The sequence below is a fragment of the Eupeodes corollae genome, chromosome 1 (assembly GCF_945859685.1).
Source record: "Eupeodes corollae chromosome 1, idEupCoro1.1, whole genome shotgun sequence".
Lineage (NCBI taxonomy): Eukaryota > Metazoa > Arthropoda > Insecta > Diptera > Syrphidae > Eupeodes > Eupeodes corollae.
The window spans coordinates 213,169,557-213,185,201 of NC_079147.1; the positions used below are offsets into that span (position 1 = coordinate 213,169,557).

Sequence of the window (15,645 nt, forward strand, 5' to 3'; positions counted from 1 at the left end):
TGCTCAAAAACGCTCCACTGACATCACGCTTTGATCTTCCAATTATGTCAATATCATCTGCGTATCCGAGTAATTGGATGGATCTTTGGAAGATTGTGCCTCTAGTGTTTACGGTTGAGTTTTGCACAATTCTTTCCAGAACGATGTTGAAGAAGTCGCATGACAGTGCATCGCCTTGTCTAAAACCTTTTTTGACATCAAATGCATCGGTAAGATCTTTTCCGACCTTGATAGAGCAGCGTGCATTCTCCATCGTCATTCTGCACAAACGGATAAGTTTGACAGGGATGCCAAAACTAGACATTGCTCGGTAGAGCTCTTCCCTATAGGTGCTGTCATACGCGGCTTTAAAATCGATAAAGAGATGGTGGGTATCGATTTGAAGCTCCTGGGTTTTTTCCAAGATCTGCCGTAGTGTGAATATTTGGTCGATAGTGGACTTTCCTGGTCTGAAGCCACACTGATAAGGACCAATCAGGTTGTTGACGAATGGCTTCAGACGTTCACATAATACGGCAGAGAGGATCTTATACGCAATGTTAAGGAGACTGATGCCTCTGTAGTTGGCGCAGTTTAGAGGGTCTCCTTTCTTATGTATCGGGCACACTATGCTGAGATTCCACTCATCGGGCATGCTTTCTTCCGACCAAATTTTGCAGATGAGTTGGTGCATGCTTCCTACCAAGTCATCGCCTGCTGCTTTGAATAGTTCGGCGGTGATGCCGTCAGCTCCAGCAGCTTTGTTTGACTTAAGTTTAGATATAGCTATCTTCACTTCGTCAAGGTCGGGTAGGCGGAATTGTTGATCTGCGTCGCCGAGGTTGAGTGGTTCTATCTCCCTTACAGCGGAGTTCGGTTCGTCATCGCCGTTATATAATTTGGAGAAGTGATCTTTCCATATTCTCAGCATCGACTGTGGTTCTACTACGATGTTCCCTTGATCGTCTTTACAGGCTTCGCTTCGTGGCTGGTACCCTTGGGAGGTTTTTTTTACCTTTTGGTAAAATTTACGAACCTCATTCCTGTTGTGACATCCCTCTATCTCCTCGATCGCGCGCTTCTCATGCTCTCTTTTTTTTCCGTCTAAGAAGCCGGTGTTCCTCTCTCCTCTTCTGCTCGTAGAGCTCGCGAGCAGCTCTAGTCCTTTTGTGCAGCGCCGTTTTGTATGCCTCTTGTTTCGCTGCGTGCGCTTGCCGGCATTCGTCGTCAAACCAGGGGTTTCGCTGTGGTGGCCGTGTGAAACCTAGCACTTCAGAGGCGGCATCTCTGATGGCTGCAAGGCAATGTTGCCACTGGTTTTCAATGCTTAATGCAGGAAGCATAGGACTCCTTAGGAGGTTACTAGAGACTCGATCGGAAAAGGACATGGCAGTCTCTTGCGATTGTAGCCGTCTAACGTCGAATCTTCTCACAGTACCTCCTTGTTTTGGCTTGGATCGGGATATCCGTAGCCGTACCTTGGCTACAACGAGGTAGTGGTCCGAGTCAATGTTGGCCTCTCGGAATGTTCGGATATCCTGGATACTGGAGAAGTGTCGTGCGTCGATCCCAATGTGGTCAATCTGGTTGACGGTTGATTGATCAGGAGATTTCCATGTCCCCTTGTGGATATTAAGATGCGTGAACTGCGTACTAGCTACCAGAACGTCTCGCCCCGCAGCGAAATCGACCAGCCTGAATCCGTTGTCGGAGGTGGTGTCGTGCAGGCTGTATCTCCCGATTATGCCACCAAAGATGTCTTCTCTTCCTAGCTTGGCATTAAAATCTCCTAAGACAATTTTAATGTCATAGCCAGGGCACTGCTCATATGTCTTGTCCAAGAGCTCGAAGAACATATCTTTGGTGTCTTCATCTTTCTCCTCTGTTGGGGCATGCGCGCATATTAGGCTTATGTTGGCGAATTTAGCCTTGATGCGGATTGTCGTGATGCGCTCGCTCACACTGTTGAAACTCAAGACTTTTTGCCTGAGCCTAGTTTCAACAACAAATCCACACCCAAATAGACGCTGTCTTTGTTCTCGGTAGCAGTCGCCGTAGTAGATATCGCAGTCTTTTAGTTTGCGTTTACCCGGTCCATCCCATCGCACTTCTTGGATGGCTGTAATATCTGCCTTGCAGCAGTTTAGGGCTTCCGCTAATTGTTCGGCTGCACGTGGTCTGTTAAGGGACCTAACATTCCACGTACATATCCGAAGTTCGTTGTCCTTATTTCGTTTGCGTGGGTTGTCAACAGTGAATCCGTCCGTATCCGAGGCTTGTTGTTGCTTCGAAACTATGATGTTTTTACGTGGCCAGGAAGTCACCCCGACGGCACAACCCCCAACCTGGAGGGCCAGATCCTTAGTATAACTCCAAGGAAGGGGAGCCGGATGAACCGCTCCTTATAGGCCTGGGCTCCGAATATGTCGAAGAAGCCCTATAAGGTGTTCACTAAGTAGTTCGACCTTACTGGAACTGTAGACGCCACCGTTGATTCTGTCTCGAGAATTCGTCCGCTGCCGCCTGGATAAGGAGAGGTGCCTTAGTGGAAACACCTCTACCCCCCTCTCTCGTTTGCTGCCCCCAACAACTTTCCACTGGGGTTGGAACCCAATCTCCAGTTGAGGTACTAGGCACCCGATGTTCACCGCGGGGAGGTGAGAGTAGGAGTTGATAGACAGAGGTGGGTTTTGAGAAAAACCTGTGGACGCTTGTGTCCTCTTGAATGCACATGTCTACCATTTGAACATCAACAATTTTAAATATAGTTCCTTAATTAATTGTCAAGAAATTCAAGTGCAAAACTGTCCTTTGAATTTTTCTAAAAGCAGATTACAAAAGACGTACTTTTGGATAAATTCTGTGATGCTATAAAAAGTATCTTTCTTATCAAATTCCTTTCAATTTTTAATTCTCGAATTTTAGCGGTTGCAACAGCCTTTGTTAACTCGTACTTTGAAGCAAAATTTAGAATTTTCGTTAAAGTTGTGGCGACCCAGTTGTGCATTTTTTTTCTTTCTCAAGAAATCTAAATCTACTTTTGAAGTGAATGAATGAAAGTGATGCTCTAGAACTAAGATTTATTCACGAATTTCAATAATATAAATGTCCCAAAAACAGCAAAAGTGCCACTTTTGTTAAACTAATTGAAAAACGTAACGTACCTATTGATATTGATTTGAATTGAAAAGAGATTCTGAAACGTGTAATTTGCGAGTGCCACACAAACGTTTCTTCCCTACTTATTTGTTTACCTTAATTTGTTTATTTTAATTTAGTAGAGAAATTACGTACCTACTTTGTTGCACCTATTTCCTCACATTAAAAAAAAACAAACATTTTTCTCTCTACAAATCTTAAGTTTTTTTTTGGCTCCTTTAAAATAAAAATACGAGTAAGCAGAGTGATAGCGATAGTAATAATAATTGACTCCCGAAAATTGAGTTCGAAAAAACTATATAAAAAAAGGCCGATAATTCTTTATATCAAATACTTTCTCATTTAATGGAGTTTTGAATTTTTGTAGCGTTCTTCACATTAATAGAATAATGGAAACAAGAAAAGTATATTTCATTTTTCGAAAAAGCTTCTTTTGAAAACAATTTTTTACATCTCTGCGTGAAACTTTTGTGATTTAGCTCTTACATATGGTATATTTAGAAAAGTCATCCAGTCAAACTGAGTCATCCAATTAAATTTTTACACCATACCTTCCTGTACAACAGACTTCTAAAATAATTTGATAACTTAAGTTGTCACTTTATCCCTTGAAATGTGTAAACGTAAGGTTAAGATGCACATCATGCTATTTCAATGTTTTTAGCCTCCTTTACAAAACATTAAAGAACATTTTTAAGCGGTGATTAAAAACTCATATAAGTGTATGCCCCCCCCCCCCCCCTGATTAAAAGTGTGCATTCGCCCTTGGAAACTATACTACTACAGCGAATGAATTCATCAACGAACACATTTTCGATCATGGCTCTATATCGGACTATTTTGACGGTATCTTTCTGGCCGGTATTTTTTTTAAAGTAAACAGTGTCAACAATTGCTTGAAAATCGTGTACACTTAGAAAATATAACTACCAACTTAAGTTCTATAACTCTTAAAAAAACTTCAGGTATAAAGTAAACGGCTTTTGATCTTATCTAAAAGATATCTTTTTAAATTTCAAGCCTTAAATCGATAAAATTAAAAACGCTTTAAAAAAATATTTGAACAACTTTAAAAAATAAAAAGTGTTCTACACGTTTCACTTGAATGAATACAAATTTTAATTTAAATAAATGTGCCAAAATCATAAGGCCCTTAGGTCGTGACTTCAGGTGTAACATAGGTTTTTCCATAAAATAAGAAAAAATACTAATAAGACAATAAAATATTAACAAACAAAACTTTTAGTTAGCTCTATTGATAAAGCCAACTTTTTTTCAAGGCAGTTCACCAAAAATTCCACCTTACCAGATAGTGTCATGGCACCCCCCGTTTTTAAACGTGTAAATGATTCTATGGGATCAATCTTTTTTCGTACTCGAACTGTGGCAAGAGTTCTTAAAGATCTCAACATACATAAATCTACCGGCCCATATGGTATCCTATTCTTCTGAGCTAGTTCCGAGTAGTTGGAAAACTACTTTTTTTCAGCCAATGCCAAAAAAAGGCGAATCTGCTTCTCTCACAAATTATCGACCAATAGCAGTAACGTTCCTTCTTTCTAAGGTCATGGAAACGCTGATTAATTATCATCTTAAGAAATATCTTGAAGAACGGAAGCTTCTTACTGACGGCTTTCGTAGCAATAGGTCCAATGGTGATCTCATTTTTCATCTCACAGAACAGTGGAACAAATCCTTACATCGTTTTGGAGAAAGTAAGATTATTGCACTTGATATTTCAAAAACATTTGATAAAGTCTGGCATCTTGCTCTTTTATCGAAAATCCATGCTTTTGGTATTGACGAATCTCTACTTCGTTCGATTAGACATTTTCTTTCGAACAAGTTGTTTTGGACGTATTCCAGTCTGAAACCCATAATATAAATGATGGTGTGACCCAGGGCTCCGTTTTGTCTCCGACCCTTTTCCTCATATTTATTAAAGATCTATTGTCTGCTACTTCTAATCCAATACATTGTTTCGTGAACGATAGCACTCTCAGCAAGGGCAAAATATGATAAGCTCATTAAATTCCGACCTACACAGCATTGTACAATGTTTAATAAAAAACCGCGTGGAATTTAATGCTTCGAAAACCCAATTCTGTCTTGTATCGTTAAAGCGAGATATACCCTCTTTGCCACTATCCATGAGTGACACTTGCATCAACGATACTGAAAATCTAGACATCCTCGGAATGTATTTCCCTGTCATTGCAATGTTCAGGAATTCAAAATCAATATACACCGACACCTCCTATCCAACCTTTCCCTCCTTTCCCAATTCTCACACTGTGTCTTTGGCAAATTAATGGCATACTAAACCCTTTTAGTTTTGGCTAATTGTATACAAAAAAACGCCTATTTCGAGCTTTCATTTGTAGACAACTTTCCTACCATATTGTTGGATACATACCTAATGATTTTAAGAAAGGCCTTCATTTCTAATTAAACCCAGATCGCAAAAGCTTTAACCATTTGTATGTACATATTGCTAACCTAAACTTATATCTTTTCTTAAACCCGTCAAAACCCAATAAACTCTTAATACCTGTCGTACCTTCCGTCAAAATCTATAAAATCGAAAATTAAATCTTATTAATACAAAACAGCAATTTGCCACTCAGTTTTCAACTGGCTCGTTGGTCTAGGGGTATGATTTCCGCTTAGGGTGCGGGAGGTCCCGGGTTCAAATCCCGGACGAGCCCAAGCTAAATGTCTTTTTTTTGGTCAAAACTATTAATATTAATTTGAAATTTGATGAAGAAAGAATTTACTGAATCACAGAGTTGCCATTCACCCATAAACTTCAATAAATCTAAGTATAACCTTTTACGTAATCAAACTCACTCAAAACCAGGTTAGTTTTGTCATTCTCACTTTCAATGAGCGAAGTCGTTTGAAAAATGCTAACTATTGTTTGTATTTCAGTGTCTGGAAAAAACTGGCGCCTTGGGTGACAATAATTGCCAACGAAGAAATTTTACCTATAAAGGTTTTCTTTTATTAACGCCAAGTGCGAACAACAACTACCTTACCTGTCTTCTATTATGTACCTTTACCTACCTAACGAAGCTTACAAAAAAAGTAATAGGCGATTGAACGGGCTGCATATGGATATGGAAAATATTCCCATAGAGTTACTGCTTTATGCTTTCGGTCTCGAGGAAGAAGCTGCTGCAAAATGCATCTCGCAGTTAGACACATGTATGTATAGATAGATACTTCCTTGTTGACCTTATAAAACTGCACGACTGGCGGTGGCTCTGTATCACAGTGGTGCTGATTTACATTTATAATTGCAAAAATCATAAACATGCTGCAAGTTGAAATTCCTGACAGACCTTCTTATACAGTTTTTTACTTAGAAGATACTTTAAAGTTGACTTTAACTAGAAGCCATTTTGATAGCTGTCAACTGATTTATTTTTAGTTTGGCACTTCAGGAATTGAAACCACAAGATGACAGTAGCTTCAGTGAATAAGCCCAAAACAATATTATATTTGATACCAATTTTCATAAGGAAAATTTGTTAAGAGATGAAACTCGCGTTTGATTAAATGGATAGAAGTAAGTGTGACAGTAGCACCGTCTATAGAATTACTTATGGAGCTCACAGGAGTCAATACCTTTTAACAATACCTGAAAAAAGACTCAAGCGTATACCTACAAGTTTCGGATGAGAACCAGCTCAAAAGAGGTGAAGCCTGTGACAGATGAATTGTCTGAAGTAACAATATTCCGAATACGCACCGTAACTCCTAATGGGGAATAAACCATCAGCACCATAAAAGTAACGCAGAGCAACAAATCGGTAAGACTTTATATTAAAAAACTATAGTTTTCCTGCAGAGCTGTTACGAGCAGCCCCAAGAATATTAAGAGGGCTGGGAAACAGAAAGCTTTCCTGAAAAGTGGAAGAAACGGTATAATTTGTTAGCCTCCGAAAAATGGAGAACTAACGCAATTCGAAAACTGGAGAGGAATATGAGTTCTTTCTGCAGTATCCTATATAATAATACCACCTCGAAGACAAACTGGACGCTGAATAATCAGGATCTTCCTGTGTGAATCACATTAACAGCTCCGCTATCATCACGAACAGTACGTTGAACTTCCATCACCACTGCACTTGCTGTTCTTCGACTTCGAGGTGGATCCAAATGTCACTACTATCTACTACACTGAGCTTCATGCGAAAACGGGCCAGGAAGCCTTAGACTATATTATACGTAGACGGACGTGGCAGTGGATTGGCTATAGGCTCCGAAAAGGTCTCGGTTGCATTGAAGGCCAAGCGATGCAGTGAAAACAACTCAGAGATGTCAGCAAAGAAGTGTTTGATTCTGGCCAACTTTTCCAACTTTCTGAGCTACTGTTTAATAGCTACATAAAGCTTATCTATAGTGATTTGAAACTTAGCTTTATAAGACAACGATATGGCAATGAATGTACACAGTGTGATTCTCATATTGGGGAGCATCCTTTGATAAATCACGTCTTGCACCTTAAGACATAACAACTTACAGTATAGAAGAGACAGCGAGCGAAGCAGAGGCAATTGGCTGGCTGGCGATGGCGGTGGCAGATCATATACCGGCTAGTGAGGAATATGTAAGACTTAAACTTTCGTTGGGTTCGGCTAGCACTGAAGCCGCAGTGATGACTGCGATGAGATCATCTGCTTTGCGGAAACTTTTTTCATTTTTTTAAGGTTGTGAAGGGTCAAAGTGGATGTTTTCTGAGAGTTCCTCTTTTAGACTTCCATTCAATTTCTCTTGGATTTTTTTTCTATGCCTGCATAAACTGGGGAGCTGCATATAGAAACTGTTGATGATGGTGATGATGATGATGATGTAATACCTTTATTCACTTGGATGTTACTTCATCAATCACATTTTGTAAGGCAGGCGCTCTTTATACCGCAATAAACTTACAAATTCTAATTTGTGAATGACAAGTGCTTTGAATACCTATCTGCTTGCAAAAAAACATTTAAAGAAAGAAACGGTTTCATCCTAAATCCGAGGCTCTTCTACTTCCACCCACCTACAACTCAAAAATATCAATTACAACTAATGCTGGGTTTAATCAATACAAATCTTCAAAAACAATCTTCACGATGTCGCGCAACATTGTAAACCTTTTTCTAATAATCTTTATATAAAGCATCTTCTAAAAACCAAACTAACGTCTTTCAAAAAAATAACAACATAACAACAATTTTGCCTCCAGGTGACCCAACAACATCTTCATTGTGCTCATAGCTAGCTAACTATATAAGCTATTTATCTAAACATGATCTTTAGCTCATTTCCTTTCTTCTATAGCTTCATATCTTCACAGCGCATCGCAACGATGTGAGCGCCCCAAAAGGAACCTTTTTGTTTCTTTCCAATCGTTGAATTAATTAAGGTCGAATGGTGTAATTAACCGCTAAACTTAATGAGCCTTTCCGCACATTCTCACAACACAACCCAGAATTAGATACTTTCTTCTTGCACCACGACAACATGATGGTGTTTCGTTCATTTTAATTGTTATGAATTCCTTTTCGTAAATCTCCTGGCGCTTTTTTTCTCCTGGATGATGTTTTCCTCTGGTGCAGAACAAAAAGAACAAAATTAGAATGTATGTTGATGTGTCTACTGTCTAGTTTAAAGCTTTTCAAGGAGATACCTTCCTAGATCGACGACCGCGACGACAACGAGACGATGATGACGATGCACGGTACCGCGACCAAGCAACTTTACCTCTGGCCAATTAGGTGACCATTTAATTTGCAACGCAACAATTAATAATTAAATTCCATTTGGCATAAATTTGTTAGCGATAATCAGAGCTGTAGTTTTTGTCGTCATTGTCGTTCAGCGTGTCGCTCGTAGGTTGTCGGTCGTCGTTCTTCGAGGTTGTTGGACGACTTACTTAAAAGTCCATTAGGAAAAGGTCTTTGGTTTTTTTTGTATTGCAAGGGACCCCAATCACCTAAGCCCTCTCGAGATGGAGCAAAAAGTTAATGCTATCTTTTACCTCTTCCTATGTTGCTAGAGTTCCACCTATACCTTGTATCGACAACATTTACCTATCTAATTGGCAAGCCTAGAAGTGAACTCATTTGAATAACTGCATAATAATAACCTTCAAACAAAAGGTGAATTTATACACTGTTTAAAATAATGGTCAATGAAAAGGAACACTTTATCTGCTCCCTTTGGCTGATCCGATATCTTTAAAGCAGTCTTTAGATTGTAGAAAAGGTATAAAAGGAACACGACCAATTTAACACCTGTTACGTGAGTACCAATAAGTAATAGGATTCGAAATTACTTCTACCAAACCTCTTAACAGAATATATAATTTTTTAATTTGCTGCTGTTACCAATTTTGATCAAGACGTTATTCTTGACAATTTTTTGTGTAAATTAATTCTATTTATCATCCACGTTAACATTATTGAAATATTTATGATGTACATTTGACAACGGAAAATCAACTGGCTCGTTGGTCTAGGGGTATGATTTCCGCTTAGGGTGCGGGAGGTCCCGGGTTCAAATCCCGGACGAGCCCAAGTTTCAAATTTATTTTAATTTAAAATGTAAAGGCAGATTTATTAATGTTTCGACAGTAGATTCTAGTGAGCTGTGATTTGTTCCTTTTAAAACTATTTTTAACTGTTGTGGTTATGTTAAAAATCAATGTTCAAGTTTCATTGTTACAACTTGAAGGATTTCTTTTGAATCGACTATTGGGCAGCTTCAGACAAGACAAGGGACTTCGTTCACAGTCAACAGCCGAATGAAAAAAACAACTCACTTCAGACAATACATAAAAACCCTCAAAGACTTTGTCTAAAAGGGGCGAATGTGGTAGCTGTTTTGGACACATTAAGATATCAAAACACCGAAAAATTGTTCGGTTCATTTATGTTAGTTTTAAATGTAAATTAGAAAATAAAACTTTGAACTTAACTTTTTTCACTTAACAGCAACCCTGTTTGCCTTTGTCGGGTTTTTTCCATATTTTTCAAGAAGAAGAATCAAATTATTAATGAAAGTTGCGTGATGTCTCCTAAATCCAATATCTTAAAACATTTGAATGCGTTTCTACATTTGAACATACCTTAATGTAAGGCACAAAACAATATAGGGCATATTCATAGTCATATTTTAAACCCGAGTCTATTCGAACTGGAGTCTAAATTTAACGTATAGAATTTGACAGCTGTGTTTAGTTAGAAACGGTTTAATGGCAAATTCTACTACAATTTTGAAAAATTTCACTTAAACCTGTACAAAATGGCTCGTAGAGGGTTACAAAACAGCAATAGTTATCTGACGAGCCAGAATCTTTAAAACTTTAAACTATCTTGTTAAGAAATTTTATGAAGTCAAAAAGAAAAAACATTTCATTAAATTTGGATCCATAATATTTAGAAGGTCAATCATAAACTTGACAGTTTTTTTTCTCGAAACGATACCTTTCATAAAAATCGTCTTCATCTATTTGAAAGGGGTCCAATCGGGTTAAGTAGGGCTTTCGTTTTTGTTATTTGGAAGCATTCCAACATCCAGCAAAATATTGATATATGCTTAAGTCATTTGAAATTTTAATTTTTGTTTTTAAATTTTTAAATAAAATGCCTCGTAACTTAATTTACTCAATCAGTTTGTATATTTTTGACGTTTAATAGATGTAGAAATAGCTTAAACATAGGTTCCATCGTGTTTATTTTTGGACTCCAGATTATCGTTTTAAAATGGGTTTAAATTGTCTACGAATAACATAAACTGAAGTTTAATTTAGCAAAGAAAAAATCAGAACTTAAAAAATCTCAGAGTTCAGCCTAAGAATGATAAGATCGACAACGGCAACTAGGAAATAAGGCATACAAACTTATACATGCATAAAGCATATACGAATTAAGTTTAAGCTTTGAAGTCAAAGTCAAACTGTTTTGCCAATCGTGAAAGAAAGTCATATGTTTCTTCCATAGAGAAGAGAGATATAGACTTCAATTAATTTTTTTTATACAGATAATAAGGCAGAAAGATGCAGAAGCGCTCTGAAGAAAATTGCGTGGGTGGTTTATTTTACTATAGCAGTTTTTGGTAGACGGCCAAATAGGCCATACCAATTAGGCTTTAGAAATTAATATTATGAAATGTTATTATTCTAAGAAATAAAGAAGTCAATTAAACTAAACTAACTAACTAAACCATAGCAGTTTAAAAAAAGGTGAACATTTTTGGTTAACCCTAAAACTGAAAAAAAAATTTTCATCTCGAAAATTTTACGAATACAAAATGATTTTATCTCCAAAACAATTTTGTGCAACGAAAAATAAAGTTTTAAACATCTGGTAAAATTTTGAGTAAAATCGAACTGACAGTTTTTTTTTACAAAAAATAAAAACCTTAAAAGAAAATTTAAGAAAAGTTGGGAAAAATTGATTTTCGATTCAAATATCTTTTTAAAAATTTGAGATTATGGCTTCCATCTTATTTTAACTTATAAGAAATATTGTTGTCAACAGTTTTCTTGCAAAAAAATAAAAACCTAAACAACAAAATTAATAAAAGTTGGTAAAAATTGATTTTCGACTCAAATATCTTTTCAAAACTTTGAGATATTGGCTTTAAACTACTTTTATCTTTTAAAAATATTGTTGTCAATATTCAGTAAAATTTTGAGGAAAATCGAATTGACAGTTTTTTTTTACAAAAAATAAAAACCTTAAAAAAAAAACAACTCTAAAACTTGGTAAAAATTTACTTTCGACTCAAATAGCTTTTCAAAAATTAAAAATATTGTATCCATTTTTTTTTATTTCACAGAAAATATTGTTTTCAATATTCTGTAGTTTTTTTTATTAAAATCCCACAGTCCGTTTTTTCATAAAAAATAAAATCTACAAAAAATAGTACGCACATTTGGTAAAAATTTATGTTCGGTTCTTGATATCTCTCAAACAAATTTCATTAATCCAATTTGAAAAAATTTAAGAAATGCTACTAAAATTGGTCAAAATTGTTATTGACTAAAAATCTATTGAACAAAACATGATTTTCAAACTTAACTATTTTTATATGAAAAATATTGTTGGTAATTTTAAAATTTTTAAGAATAATTCAACAAATCGACAGACGGGATGGGAAGTTATCAGTGTGGGTCGCAACCCAGCCTCTAGTTAGTTTTACATTCGCGCTTTTTCGAAATCGAAAAAGAATTTAAAACGTCATATACATTATTCCCGCATTTATTTGATCAATTGTTTTTAACTGAAGAAATAAACAATTAAATATAAATACAATTTAAAACAAACACAAATCCGTTTTTGAAAGCTGAAACAGCAAAGTAAATTCATTTTGTTTTTATGAAATAAAGACATCACATATTTACCCAAAAAAAAAAACAATAACAAGTAATAATAAATTTCCTTAAATTTGGAAGTTTCAAAAGTTAATGACAGCAAAATTGTGTTAACACTTCTATTAATATTAATTTTAATTTAAAATACAAAATTCATGTAAATAAACTTTCAGTTATCTTTCAATTATTCGTGAATTCTAAAAGCATAATTTACGAATGGCTTTGTAAATCAATTTGCGGGCGTGTCAAAAAGATATCAAGAGATATTGAATTGATAACGAATCGCTTCGTATCGAGTACTAAGAAAAAAATTTAATTAGTGAAAACTTTGCAAAGTAGGACTTGGTTCTCTTTTTGTAAAAGTTGGGTATTTTATCGCTAGACTTGGTAAATAACGAAAGTTCTGTTTTTGCATATACATAAGAACCAAAAATTGTAAGGTTTAAATTTTGTCTATTTCGTACTCAGTTTTATTTTAAATGTGTTTTTAAACAACCAAATGTTAAATAAATAAAGCAACAAAAAGCACCTAGTACCTTTTTTACTCAACTTATAAAAATAAATTTGGATGTTCGAAAATTAAATTTCCTTTTTTTGAAATTTGACTTTTTCATCACAACATACCATTGAATAAAATTATAGCAAACACACAAATATTTAAACCCCACATCGTAATTTAAAAAAAAAATTAGTCTGGTCACTATGTGCAATATCAGCACTAATATTGAAGCTATTTTTTTTTCACTCTATTCTCTAAGAAATAAATAAATAAAGTTTGAAATACCATGCAAACATGAAAACGCAGTAGAAACTTTCTTCACCTATATAAATTACACACCAACTTAAAACACAAAGAAAAAAACTAAAAGAAAAATTAGTCCCCGCCTTCAAGTAGCGTTACATTTCACTAACTTAAGAACAAAAAAGTGCTATGATTTTACTCCTATAATGCTTCTCACTTAAGGTACAGTAGGCTCATCGATAGGAATATATATTGAATTTTTGTGATTAAATTTTGTATTCTATTAAATTATAAAAATTAAAACCAATAACAGCAATGATCAACAAATTTATTAACTTTTTTCTGTAGCACAAATAAAATAATGCCTTTTTTCACATCAGGTTTTTGAAATGTTCCTCTTTAAGAATGCTAAAAACATTAAAAAATGGGGCAACAACTTGACTCTATTTAAAGTTTTAATCAAACATTGAATATTATATTTTCATAATTTTAAAATATTTAATTTTTGAGCTTATTTTTAGTTCTGATTTTGAAATCGAACTTTGATTTCAACTATATGCTCAAGTTTTAAAAATACTAGTTTTTAAAATTGTTTGAATATTTTTTAATATGTACTCGTATATTTCAAAAGTTTGATGATATAATAGAATTGTTTAAACGACATATGTACAAGAACAAAATGTACCTTCAAACGTATATTGTGCATTCTCTTGTTCAGCTTCGCCTAGTTTCTTATATTAAAGTATTCTGGTCACCCTATTTTTCAGTTTTGTCTGCTTTCTTGTGTTCTTTACTTTAAGCTGATGACGTACTAAGTTGTTTACAATTTCTTACCGATCTACTAGGCGCTCATGTTGACCAACAGGGTATCCACTTCCACACCCTTATGTTGTTTTCTTAAACCTTCACTCTAAAAGGAATACCAGTAGTAGGAGTAGTTGTCAATACTCACACATTCTAGTTTTTTCAAAAGTACTGCTAGAAGGTGGAGAAAAATTCCAATACCAAAGAATGGTCATTTTGATTCTCATGTTGTACATGAACAGTAGACAATTTGGAGGGCAATGTTAGTCCTAAAAAATAAAAACCAAGTCTTTGTTTTAAAATGTATTCTTCTTATATTAACCTTTGTTTTAAGTCTTGTTACAAGATTGCTTCTGGTCCGTAAAACCACTTTTTGCTTGTGTTGCTAGCAAATTTTAATAAATTTAATAATTTTTATTTTGGTTTCTTTTATATTTTAAAAATTAAAACCAATAACATTTAAAGCAGTAAAGCCTAACAAATAATAAAATGTTACAAGATGTATTAAGTATTATAAGTTTCGTTAACTATCAATTCTCACCAACATCACCAGCATCTTCAATATCGGCGCTGAATGGTGGCGGACGAAATGGCGAACAACGAAATCGATTCCACTATCATCACTTTACATCATCTCAACACAGATGGCATGGAGAATTACAAATTTAAGGGGGTGAAAAAACGAGCGCGAAAATATGCTGATTACTTGAAGAAGAAATAATAAGGTGAACACAAAAACAAATACAATCGACAGTGTATAGGAAATAGCGGCTAGTTACATTACATATATAAATCGGATCCAGAGAGGATATATCGTGTTTAAGAAAGTCGGTGTTGGTTAGTTAAAATTTTCCATATTGACAGAACTGTCATAAATGACATGAGCTGGCAATTCCCTTTTCTTAACGGTGTGCTGTATGTAAAATTTAAATTATAAGCTTGGGAACCTTTCCAAACTCCAAGCTGAAATTTATTCCCAAAGGGTGGAAGATTTAAAATAAATGTTAATTTTTTGAGAAAATAGTCATAATGAAGAGAAACCATAAAATCAACATTCTATTATTTTTCTGAAAGAAACAAAGGTTCTTGAATAGCTGATTCTTATTTGTCAAAAAATTAAACAAAGCGTTCTACTGGGCCAGTTTATATTCCTGAGATCTCAGAGATTCCTATATTCTCAGAAATATAAATAAAATGTCAAATCAAAATGTTTGGTTTTTTTTTGTCAAAATTGTAAGATTAGAATTTTTATGATTCAATTTCTCAAATATTCTCCATCGCACAATTCAAAAAAAATATACAAAACTAAATTGATTGCTAGCTAAAAATGATAAGTGAATTTGTTGTTGTATTTCATTCTCCCGTTCTATCATTTTGACTGATACAAATCTTAGAACTATAATAAATTAAAATTGGCCAGTTGATTTGTTTTTCAATTCTATGTAATTCAAATGGCAGATTTCTGTCAGAAAAAGTTGTCCAATGTACTTCCATCAAGAATTTTTCCTCAGTGACAGGTATGTACGTTCGATGATCGCTATGAATGACCTGTTAAAATCCAATGATTGCAATATTTTGACAATTTAATTTT

The 15,645-nt window shown here is 35.0% G+C and overlaps 2 non-coding genes across 2 annotated transcripts; both read left to right on the forward strand.

The window, feature by feature from the left end:
• The first annotated feature begins 5,774 nt into the window (after window positions 1-5,774).
• Trnap-agg (transfer RNA proline (anticodon AGG)) lies at window positions 5,775-5,846 on the forward strand. The gene has a single exon. It is a non-coding gene; the product is annotated as a tRNA-Pro (tRNA).
• Window positions 5,847-9,634: 3,788 nt separating this feature from the next.
• Window positions 9,635-9,706, forward strand: Trnap-agg (transfer RNA proline (anticodon AGG)). The gene has a single exon. It is a non-coding gene; the product is annotated as a tRNA-Pro (tRNA).
• Window positions 9,707-15,645: the final 5,939 nt, after the last annotated feature.